Source organism: Oryctolagus cuniculus, chromosome 1, assembly GCF_051225735.1.
Source record: "Oryctolagus cuniculus isolate XC-2025 breed Fujian yellow rabbit chromosome 1, ASM5122573v1, whole genome shotgun sequence".
In the NCBI taxonomy this organism is placed as follows: domain Eukaryota; kingdom Metazoa; phylum Chordata; class Mammalia; order Lagomorpha; family Leporidae; genus Oryctolagus; species Oryctolagus cuniculus.
The window spans coordinates 216716099-216727838 of NC_142867.1; the positions used below are offsets into that span (position 1 = coordinate 216716099).

Below are 11740 nucleotides of genomic sequence, written 5' to 3' on the forward strand. Positions count from 1 at the left end.
GTGCGCCGGGAGGTGTCCGGGTCCGGAGAATGGAATGATCATCTTTGCTACAGCCATATAAATAAATGTAATTTGCAATTATTAGCCAGAGAGACTCAGCAGAGTACAGAGCTGGTACACACGGTAGCTTTTAAAAAATGAAAAAAAAAAATTAATTTTGACAAATTTGAAAACCAGAACAATGGGTATTGGTTCTAACTTTCATTTTGGGGATTTCTGTGCACACAGGGGGTCTTATTTTCTACACAGCTTCCAGAACACGCGAATGTAAATGACAGTGAGTGAGATCCCTTCCCTCCATCGCTCAGAATCCCTAGGGTCTGCCATCACCCCCTGGGGTCCCAGGACACTGCATTGCCCTCTCCAAGGCCAGCCTCAGGTCCTGGCCTGCTCCCACAGTCCCCTGCCTCTGTGCTGTTCTTGAACATGTCCTTTGTCATCTCCTGATCGCCACTTCTGCCGCGTTTCTCCTACGTCTTTGCAAAGCCGCTTCCCCTCAGTCACCAGGTGGCCCCAGTTTTATTTTCCTTCAGAGCACAGAGTCCTTGCAATGTTGTTATACACCTGCTTGTTTATTGTCTGTGTCCCCGAACAGAGTGTAAACTCCCAGGACAGGGATTTGCCCACTTGTCCTGCTGTGTCTTTAACAGAACAGTACCCAGCACTGCAGCTAAATGAGCACATGGTAAATATGCGTTGAGGGCTGGAGGGGCGCTGGCTTTGTGGCATATCAAGAATCCTGCTTTAGCTGTTCCATGCGGATCATCCAAATTCTTTTTTTTAATTGTTATTATTTCTTTTTCTTTTTTTTGACAAGCAGAGTGGACAGTGAGAGAGAGAGAGAGAGACAGACAGAGAGAAAGGTCTTCCTTTTGCTGTTGGTTCACCCTCCAATGGCCACCGCGGCGCAGCACAGTGCTCGATTCGAAGGCAGGAGCCAGGAGCTTCTCCTGGTCTCCCATGGGGTGCAGGGCCCAAGCACTCAGGCCATCCTCCACTGCACTCCCTGGCCACAGCAGAGAGCTGGCCTGGAAGAGGGGCAGCCGGGACAGAATCCGGCGCCCCGACCGGGACTAGAACCCGGTGTGCCGGCGCCGCAAGGCGGAGGATTAGCCTAGTGAGCCATGGTGTCGGCCCTAATTGTTATTATTTCTAAGAACAAGTCAACAGTAGTATGGGAATAAAACAAGATCCACTTCCGCTGTGATTTTCAGAGATACGTAAGTAACCTAGATTACACTAGGGACCAAATAAATCATCTCAGAACACGGGATGCTCGCTGGCTATATTTTCACACATCTTTTCTCTCAATGGAGTATTTTACCAACTTCTCTAGAACAACAACATGACCCATCAAAGACCTGGGAAAACGGTGTATGAGAGAACTTCCACTTTGACTATGACCCTGTTGGAATAAGATCGAAGTCGGTGAACTCAAAAGGCTTCCATAGCCTTGGCAACTCATGACTAGAGCCTAGGGAGATTACTGACGTCATAAACGAGAGTGTCAAATTTGTTAAGTCAACAACAGGAGTCACTGTGTACTTACTTCTCATGTGGGATCTGTCCTTAGTGTGTTGTACAATGTGAAGTAATGCTATAACTAGTACTGAAACAGTATTTTACACTTTGTGTTTCTGTGTGGGTGCAAACTGATGAAATCTTTACTTAATATATACTGAATTGATCTTCTGTATATAAAGAGAATTGAAAATGAATCTTGATGTGAATGGAATGGGAGAGGGAGCAGGAGATGGGAGGGGTGCGAGTGGGAGGGAAGTTATGGGGGGGAAAAGCCATTGTAATCCATAAACTGTACTTTGGAAATTTATATTTACTAAATAAAAGTTAAAAAAAAGAAAAAGAAAATCATCCATAGAAACCCATTAATGCACTCTCGCCCTGGTGGTTCCAATGGGGACGTGTCTGGGCCTCCACTCTTCTAGTCCCCCGGATGAAGTCCAGGCGCGTGTTGGGGGCAGCGTGGCTCGGGCTGGGACCGTAACCCTGCGCTCCTCTGGGCTCTGCCTCGCCCCAGACACATCGCTCCCCGTCATCCTGAGGGCGCAGGCAGCAGCTCCCGACCCCGCCACCCCGAAACAAAACCGCGCACAGAAGCGTCCCGGAGGTCGCCGCCTTGGTCCTGCTCGCAGCGCCTGAGGGTGAGTCCTGCGGGGACTTCGGACTGTGTCTGTGGGGGCAGTGGGGGTCAGACAGGGACATCTGCTGTGGGGTCACGCGTGGAAGAGACTGAGGGGGTCTGTAGGCTGCAGCAAGCCCCGGGGCTGGGTTCTTTCAGTGGTCGAAGTTGCTGGTGTGCTAGGGTCAGTGTACACTTACAGCAGTGTAAGGCCACATCTAGGGGTACCGGAAACCAGAGGGCCGTCTGAGGAGCGGGTTGAAATCAGGGACAGCTGAGACGCAGGGTGTCCTTGGAGACTTGGGGGTTACATTCAGGGTCCTCTTGAATCAAATCAGCGTTGGGATGTCTGGGGAGCTGAGACGGATGGCATTCCTGGGGTGCAGACTTGGGGGAAGATCTGAATTGGGGGCTCTTAAATTCGGGGTTCTGAGACTTGGGGGGAGGTAGTTTGGGAGGTGTGGTTCAAGTTCTGAGACGCACAGGCACATTTGGAGGTACTGGCATGGGAGTTCTCAATGGGAGGAGGCTTGGGATTTGGCGGGGAGGAAAAACGCCTCTTCCCCCAGCCGACCGGCATTGCACAAAAGACGGGCGTGGGAAGTTGTCGTTGCAGGCTGATGGTCGCTAGGAGGAGCCAAAGCACAAGGGAGTGAGATCATGGTCATCCTTCGGTGCCTTCTGAATCCTGGTCGCACAGGACCGCAGCAAGACCAGCGACTGGTTTACCCTTTCTCTGTCCCTCTCTCTGCACCAGGAGCTCACCAAACCCTGGCAGTAGGACAGAGAGGCCAGGCAAACGCCTGCTGGTGCCACGAAGAAAATGGAGACCATGAAATCTAAGTGATGGGTCCACCATGACCAAGCAAATGGAGAGGCAAAGGACAAACCAGCCTCCAGCAGAGCAGGAGAGCGGGAGGCCACTGCAGAATACCTAGGGCCCCTGGACTGGGCTTTGGAGAATGGGAGCGTACGGGTGTCACCGCAGCACTCACTCTGCCTGCTTTTGCAGGATTGAGATGAAGCACACAGCTGTAGGTTTGGGGAAGGTGCAATTTGTCTGAAGGTCTCGTGGGCTGAGATGAAAGCTTCCGAGGCTTGGCACAGATCCCCACTGGAGTGGGCGGCTAGAATGAAGGTCAAAGAAGAAATCACAAAAAAGCGAGAAAATTTTCAGGCCAGTGAAATGCCAAGGAAGATGCTCTATTGAAATGTGTGGGATGCACTAACGCAGTGAGTAGAGGACATGTTATAGTTTTAAAGACTTATAATGTGAAAAAAGTTTAAAATCTGTGATCTAGCATTTTATTGGATAAGGCTTTGGAAAGAAGAGCAACGTAAACTGAAAAAAGTGGAGGAGGCAGGAGCCCAGCAGTACACCCTTGCTGGCTCATGTTCCCCGGCCGCCTCATGCCCTGCACCCACAAAGTCCAGGCTCTGGGAGTCCTTCCTCCAAGAATGGGTACCACAGTGCAGGGAGCCCCCTCGCGGTGGGTGGGCACCTGTTTTAAAGCCCATTCTCCACAGGGCGATGGTTTCCACCAACAGGAATCTTTTCAACCCGGACTATTTCTCTCTTGAAAAAAGCAGTAAGGTTGATGCACCTTAACTTACACTAAGCCCCCCTAGCCTGGCCCTTCTTCACCAACATCTCTTGGTTCTGAAGAAGAGAATGACGGAGAGGAGATTAGCAGGGCAATCATCCTTGGTTCAGATAGAACTAAAACCAAACACCACCAAACACCCGAAATAATGTTCCAGAGATTCCAGAGAATGCAAGAAAAGCAAGTATATAATTTTTCAAGAATCAAAGATGACTACAAGCTGGCACCGCGGCTCACTAGGCTAATCCTCCGCCTGCGGCGCTGGCACCTCAGGTTCTAGTCCTGGTTGGGGTGAAGAGTTAAAATTGTATATGTGCGGGTGTAAAAAGTTAAGCTTAAGCTTACAGGTTTAAACCTTCCTGGTGCAGCCGTAAAAATAAGACAGAGTGAAGTAGCACCTTGACAGTAGGGACTCCATTTTGGAGCACTTGAGACTGCATTCTGGGAAAGCACCCCCCCCCCCCCCCCACCGAGAGACTCTGGTCTGAAACTATGATCTCAAATAGTCGGACAATAGCAGTGCACTACATCACCCTTGGCAACGCACAAAAACCCCCTAGCATGATTGCTCAAGCTTAAAAGTAAAAAGGTTGCACCTGGGTTACCTGGGCTAATAATAAAGATATAATTTGTCTATGTCTTAAGATCATAATTGCTGATTGTAAGACTTTAGCAACCACTTAACAACCGTGTATTCTCTTCCCCTTCCCGGTTTTGCGGTTTTTGCCTTTATAAACCCTAACCTTTGGTTATTCGGGGCTGCTCTGTTCATGTATGATCAGACAGCCCCAGCATGCTGGATAATCAATAAAGCTTCCCCTTGCTGTTTGCATAAGAGATGTCTCTTGGTGACGTTTTTCGGGCAGTCGATTCTAACAATTGGAGGCCCCAGCGAGATCTGACTGCTGCCTGTGGACGTCTCCAACGGATATCTCTCGGGGTAAGTGCAGGCGCCTATTTGTGTTGTCGGCCGGCTTATTTGTGGTTTGTGTCTCTTCATTCTGGATTTTGGTAGTTTGTGAGCGCTCTAGGGTTTTGGGAACTGTGCTGGTGTAGTAGCTGCTGGGACAGGGCGTGAGCCCTTCCTGGCTGTGGCCGGCAGACGTGCCCGGGGGCCACAGGCTACGGCCCTGAGGGACGCCTCAGGAGGACAAAGGAAGGCTGGGGACGCCCAGATACTTCCCACGGGGCAGGCGTGGAGTCTGCATTCCCAGCACAGATGGGGTGGCCGGTGAGGCCTTCTTATTATTAGTCTTTTGTAGTTGTAAGGTGCTTTGTTTGTTGTCTTGTTGTTTGTTGATTGTATTCTCTTGTCATTTAGCATTGTATGGGGCGCTGTGATGGCTCCCGTTTGGTAGATTTGGAATCTGTATTTGTATTGCCAGCATGGTCGCGTGACTCTGAAGTGGTTCTGGAGTCTGCATTTGTAGGTTCTGAAGTGGTTCCGGAGCTTGCATTTGTATTACCGGCATCCTCACAGGGCTCTGAGGCGGTTCCAGAGTCTGTGTTTGTATTGCCAGCATCGTCGTGACCAGTAGTTTATCTCAGTTCCTCTACGGACACTTTGTGTGGTCGTTGTGTGCTGATTCTCTACACTGTTTGTCTGTTCGTGTACATTGTGATGTCTGCTAACATGGGCCAGACTGTGTCTACACCTTTGTCTCTAACTTTGAATCATTGGTAGGAGGTAAGCGACCGGATGCATAACCTTTCTTTGTCAGTCAAGAAGGTAAAGTGGCAGTCTTTCTGTGCCTCTGAATGGCCAGCTCTCGGAGTGGATTGGCCCCCCGGAGGGCTCATTCCATTTACCACTCATTAGCTGAGTGAAAGAGGCCATTCTCCAGCCTGGCCGTCATGGGCACCCAGACGGGGATTTTAAGAAGACATCGAAGGTCAGTATTCCTTCCCTCAAATGGGACCGGATCTGTGGAAGTGACCGTTGAGTGTCCGGCACCCCACAGCTCTCCGAGAACGTGGAGTCCCCCCGGCCACGGTTTAGCTATGGCCGAAACTCCAGAGGGATTGTAAGGAACAGGAGGGAAATTAGGAAGGGCAGTTGGCTGAGAGCCTGGAGACCCCCTGAGCTCGCTTTGGCTTCCCGGCGGCCGGACTGCGACCCGAGGACCAGGTCTCTCTCTCGGAGGGACGCCTGGTCACGCTGCCTACTGCTACGCGAGCAGGGCTTAGCTTCGGTCGAGGCTAATATTGGCCCTCCAGGTAAACTCAGACAACTAGGTAGTGGGTAACCTTGAGTGATAGGAGATTTCAAACCCCACTTAGCCCCCAGACATGAGGAGCTTCATTGCTTTCTGCCTTCCTCCTCCTCCCGGGGGGCTCCCTCCCCCACTCTTTTGCTCTCCTCATCTCCATTCCTATACCACTGGCCAGGAGAAAGGGAGAGGGAAATTCCACAAGTCTCTCCACCTAGGGGAAAGCTGTTATCTGTTACCTGTTAACCCTTTCCAACCTGGTAGAAAGTTTTCCATCTTTGCAGCTTATGGTAGCTCTGGTGCGTCTTAAAGTTTTTTTTTGTAAACTATTGCTGTTGCTAAGCTTTGATTGCCTGAGGACTAAATCTGGAAAAGAGCTAAAGTTAACTATCTGTTGTAATTGACTGAGTGTCTACAGTAGTCCTAATTGATCTGGCTTTGGTTAAATTATAGGAGGTTCCCAACACTCTTAATAAAACGGCACACCTACCCAACCCCACGATTAGTCCTGCCAGGCCCCGGTGTGTGCAGTCTTCCCTGTAAATGGGGGACCACAGCCTTTCTCTGCACTCTATGCTAGTCCATGTGGCCTGCCGCACCCAGGCAGGCATAGCCAAATATCTAGGCAGAGCCCCCACCCCAAGGCTGCTTTTTCCCTCCTCTCCTGGAGGAATTTCCAATTCAATACTACTGCTGGCCTTACCTAAGGGAGCCAGAACCTTAAGCCATTAACCCTTACCAACCTGATGGGTTTTTCTCTTTGCAGCTAATAAAAACCTAAACAATGGGTTATTCATCTGAGAGCATTCACCTGTCTCGAAGGTTTCACATTTTTCTATTGCCATTAGAGTCTTAATTGGGAAAACTACAATGCAAAGTTGTTTACATTGTTTATCTGTTTTTAATGTCTGAGTGATTACCCAACTGATCAAAAATGTACTAATTTTGGCTAAATGGTTTGACTCTGACAGCTTAAAATCTAAACCGAGTCTTCCAACTTTGGGCTTCCAGTCGGATCCCTGGAACTCTCAAAGGATGAGACTCTAAATTTATTAAAGTAACAGCTGCTTGAGTCAATTAAAATTATATAAAATATATTAAAATGTTATAAATGGTGTCAAACCTATGCTGTATTTATGTTTTTGCTTTCCAGCTAAAGTGGTCTTATAAAAATAAGAATAAATTCTGTGTATACAAGCCTTTATGTTGTTAACTAAAGTAAGCCAATGCAGATTGGTTCAGAAAACTGAGGTAATGCAAACACCCTTTGGTTTGCTCAGTGGCTTGCTTGCTCAGTTTTACATGTCTTTGATATGCTTTAAACTTGTTTCTCTTAATGAGGAAGATCTTTTCAAAGTTGTAAACATGCACTAATGTTTGCTGTCCAGGAGGTGTTATCCTCGTGTTACTTAAAAATATAAAAATGTAATTTTAACTTTTATTTCAGATAATGGTGTGGTATTCATTAATAACTCAGTGTCTTAAGTCATCTAGGCATCAGTGCTAAATAAAACTTGGAAAAATATATTATATATACTTTTAACATCTCAAATTCAATAAAAAAAAAAACTGTTTAAGTTTGTTAACATGTATTCGCATAGGTTGTCCATACATGACAATTCAAGGCTATGTAAAAGTAACTATGAGTATAAAGTTTCAAAAAATATAAACAAGTCATAAAAAGTTTTAAAATGTTTATAATTTTAAAATATTATTTACAGAGTTAAGTACTAATGCTAAAATTACACTGACCTAAAGTTAAAGTCTAATCTTCTGTTATAACAATGGAGTTTAAAAAAAAAATGTACTAATGTTAATAAATATCTAAAAATGGTCTAAATCATAAATCTTAAAATCTGTTTTTGCAAAAACTGTAACGTCTGTTTTAACAGTGTCTGCTTAATCGGTTACTCTGCCATTTCTAGAGTTAGGTCTTGTAAGCTCTTTTTGACTCTGTTAAATAATTCTAAATTATGTAAACTCTTATATACAAGGTTTTTTTATTTATTTCTGATTTATTCGACAACAAGAGACATAAAATTCATGTTAATCCATTGTGTACTCTACTGTCTCTGTTAAGTTATGGTTATGTGGCAGATACTAGAAAACTGGGTTCCAGAAACCCAAGAAAGCTCTAGTGTCCACAGGCTACACGGTAAATACCCGGAAGCCAAAAAATGGCAGAGAACTCTGCCATAATTTCTCCTCTAAGTCGGGCTATGCAGTAAACACTGGTTAAACTGGCAGTTAAATCTAAAAGCCCAGAAAGTCAGGCTAGAGACCCAACTCGCTGCCACACTTCTCCTCTTTTCTCTTCCAGAAGGGAAGTTACTACTGTTCTGCAGGACTCTCCACTGTGGTGTACGGTTTGATCCCCAGACCTTATGTAAGGGATGACTGACCTTTTCTGTAATAATGCCTGGCCACAGTATAGGGCCCCCAACAACAACAACAACAACAACAAAGGTTAAACTATAAAATAATGTGACAACTAAATCAATTTTTGGGTGTAAAAAGTTACACTGACGACCTCAAAGTATGCAAGCAGGTCACCACAGTTGATCTTACCTAAAGGGTCATAGTTCTCCTCATGGGCACAGTCTTAACTTGCAGGAAAATACTAAGTGTCAGAATTTGCCCATGACCATAGTTTTTCTAGCTCACCCTGATATTTAAAAAAATCTCCAAAAATCAGGATTGGGTTGAGCACCCCCTTGACTGACATCATAGAGGCTGACTCCTTGGTCTACTTTATTAGAGACCAGGAAAACGTGGAGCAAGCTAGCAGCAGAGGATAGGCAACAGACCAATCAATGGCTGCTTTACACGGTGATTGCCATCAAGGAGACCCAACAAGGCCAGTGCACCCCAAACGGCACCTGTTGCTAATATAAGGAGCCAGGGCATTGGGCAAGCAGCTGTCGTGACAGCAAATGCCTTCTGTCAGCCCTGCCAAGAGCACAGCCACTGGACACGGAACTGCCCTGGGTGTCGAAGGACTCCTGGTTCAGAACCGCTGACCCTGTGGCCCCGAGCTAAAAAGCCTTTGGCTCTGTCCAGCCTCTGCCCAGCTTCCAGCTCCAGCCACTGCTATTGAGGGGATGGCCTAGGGTCAGTGAAATGCAAGTTGCCTATTTCCATCAGCCTCCTATTCAGCTCTCCTCCTAGTCCAGCCATGTAATGCAAGTCAACAGGGTGCCTCCCTTAAAGGGGATTTGCATCTCTTTCAATTCTCTTCCAGCACCCCATGGATAGGTCTGCGCCTCTCATACCCAGCCAGGCCTTCAAAGTCTATCCAATAACATTAAGCTTAGAAAGCCCTCCCTGCCAGTTCCTAAAAACAGGGCTTTCAGTAACAGTTAACTCAGATAGCCCTACACTGATTTGGACAGGTCCTCACTGAGAACTTAAAGGGCCTATCTCTTGAGGGGGGGTGCACAATAATCCATAATATAAATGGTTAAATGTAAATAATTCATTAGTCTGTCCTTTTCCCAGCCTGAGACTCTAGTCTTGTACATTGGCTTAACTTCCTAGCAAAACTGACTACTAAATATAAAAAAAAAAAAAATTGTCTCTGGGTCAATCAGACTAGACAGGCACAAACCCAAATTTGTACTTTTCCTGGAAAAAGCCAAACAGCTCCAGGATCAGGCCAAGCAGGGCTGGGATTTCTGACCTGCCATCTGGTCATGGAAATCCTGGCTATTTCCTCTCCTTGGCCCACTAACTTCTGCAATCTTGATGCTTCTCTTTGCACCGTGTGTTTTTAATGCCCTTATTTGTTTTGTCTCTAACAGACTAAAAGCTGTTGAACTCCAAATGGTCATCAGGCAAGACTTCCAGCCCATTCCACTGGACGACCTGAGCAGCCCTCTGGACCGAGCAACACAGTCTTTCCAAGGCCACTGTTGCACACCATAAGACAGGTAGCAAGAGGAAATACCCAAATCCCCTCGACGCCCACATGCCAGCTTCGAAGAAGTTACAGAAAACGGAACTCCATCCATAATCCCAAAGAAGAATTTTGGGTATTGCCTCTTGAGGGGAAAATATTAGGCAGAAAGTCAGTTATGAGCTTATGTGTGTGTGACATAAAGGCCTAATGTGTCCAGCATATGCATCTGTATCTCAGTCATCCTGACAATGTTTCACGGGCAGCCTGGCCTTCGCATCCTGCCCTGCCCCCTTCTACCTGATAACCTGCCAGGTGGAGGTCCCCGCCCCTTCTGCCTGAGAAATCTTCCACAATCTCCCAGATGCAGCCCAGTATCTGCATTTCAGTATTACAAAACAGGTGGGGGTTAAATCTCATTTTCATGGTGGGGGGGTTATGCACGGCCCTAAAAAAAAAAAATATATATTGTCTTTATGCCGACTAAACTGGGGTGGTTAAAAACTCCATGGCCAAACTCAGAAAACGACTGGAAAAATGGCAACGGGAGAGGGAAACTCAACAGGAATAGTTTGAGTCATGGTTTGGCTGGTCCCCATGGCTTACTACTCTACTGTCAGCCCTAACAGGACCCTTAATTGTTTTACTCCTAATTGTAACCATGGGACCTTATATGTTAAATAGACTCATCACCTTCGTAAGGAAACAAGTTAAAAATGTTAAACTCATAGTTATAAAACAACAATGTGTCACATTAAAAAAGACAAAAACAAATAATCTCTAAGATTAGAGATCCTCACAACAAGGAGTGGGGAATGAAGAGTTAAAATTGTATATGTGCGGGTGTAAAAAGTTAAGCTTAAGCTTACAGGTTTAAACCTTCCTGGTGCAGCCGTAAAAATAAGACAGAGTGAAGTAGCACCTTGACAGTAGGGACTCCATTTTGGAGCACTTGAGACTGCATTCTGGGAAAGCACCCCCCCCCCCCCCCCCACCGAGAGACTCTGGTCTGAAACTATGATCTCAAATAGTCGGACAATAGCAGTGCACTACATCACCCTTGGCAACGCACAAAAACCCCCTAGCATGATTGCTCAAGCTTAAAAGTAAAAAGGTTGCACCTGGGTTACCTGGGCTAATAATAAAGATATAATTTGTCTATGTCTTAAGATCATAATTGCTGATTGTAAGACTTTAGCAACCACTTAACAACCGTGTATTCTCTTCCCCTTCCCGGTTTTGCGGTTTTTGCCTTTATAAACCCTAACCTTTGGTTATTCGGGGCTGCTCTGTTCATGTATGATCAGACAGCCCCAGCATGCTGGATAATCAATAAAGCTTCCCCTTGCTGTTTGCATAAGAGATGTCTCTTGGTGACGTTTTTCGGGCAGTCGATTCTAACAGGGGCACCGGATTCTGTCCTGGTTGCTCCTCTTCCAGTCTAGCTCTCTCTGTGGCCCGGGAGTGCAGTGGAGGATGGCCCAAGTCCTTCAGCCCCTGCACCCATGTGGGAGACCCGGGAGTGAATCAGTGGATGGAAGACCTCTCTCTTTCTCTCTCTTTTTCTCTGCCTCTCCTCTCTCTGTGTAACTCTGACTTTCAAATAAATGAATAAGTCTTAAAGAAAAAAGAAATGTAGGGCTGGTGCTGTGGCTCACTTGGCTAATCCTCTGCCTGCGGCGCTGGCACCCAGGGTTCTAGTCCCGGTTGGGGCGCTGGATTCTGTCTTGGTTGCTCTTCTTCCAGTCTAGCTCTCTGCTGTGGCCTGGGAGGGCAGTGGAGGATGGTCCAAGTGCTTGGGCCCTACACCCGCATGGGAGACCAGGAGGAAGCACCTGGCTCTGGGCTTCGGATCAGCAGAGTGAACCAATGGAAGGAAGACCTTTCTCTC

General features: G+C 46.8%; 1 long non-coding RNA gene across 4 annotated transcripts; it reads left to right on the forward strand.

Moving 5' to 3' along the window:
* The first annotated feature begins 1918 nt into the window (after window positions 1-1918).
* LOC149128863 (uncharacterized) lies at window positions 1919-11209 on the forward strand. Of its 4 annotated transcripts, XR_016224842.1 has the most exons (3): window positions 1927-5961; window positions 8275-8315; window positions 9755-11209. It is a non-coding gene; the product is annotated as an uncharacterized LOC149128863 (long non-coding RNA). The 4 variants fall into 4 exon arrangements; XR_016224839.1 differs by having other exon boundaries at window positions 1919-5961; window positions 8275-11209; XR_016224840.1 differs by having other exon boundaries at window positions 1919-5636; window positions 8275-11209.
* The last annotated feature ends 531 nt before the right edge of the window (window positions 11210-11740 follow it).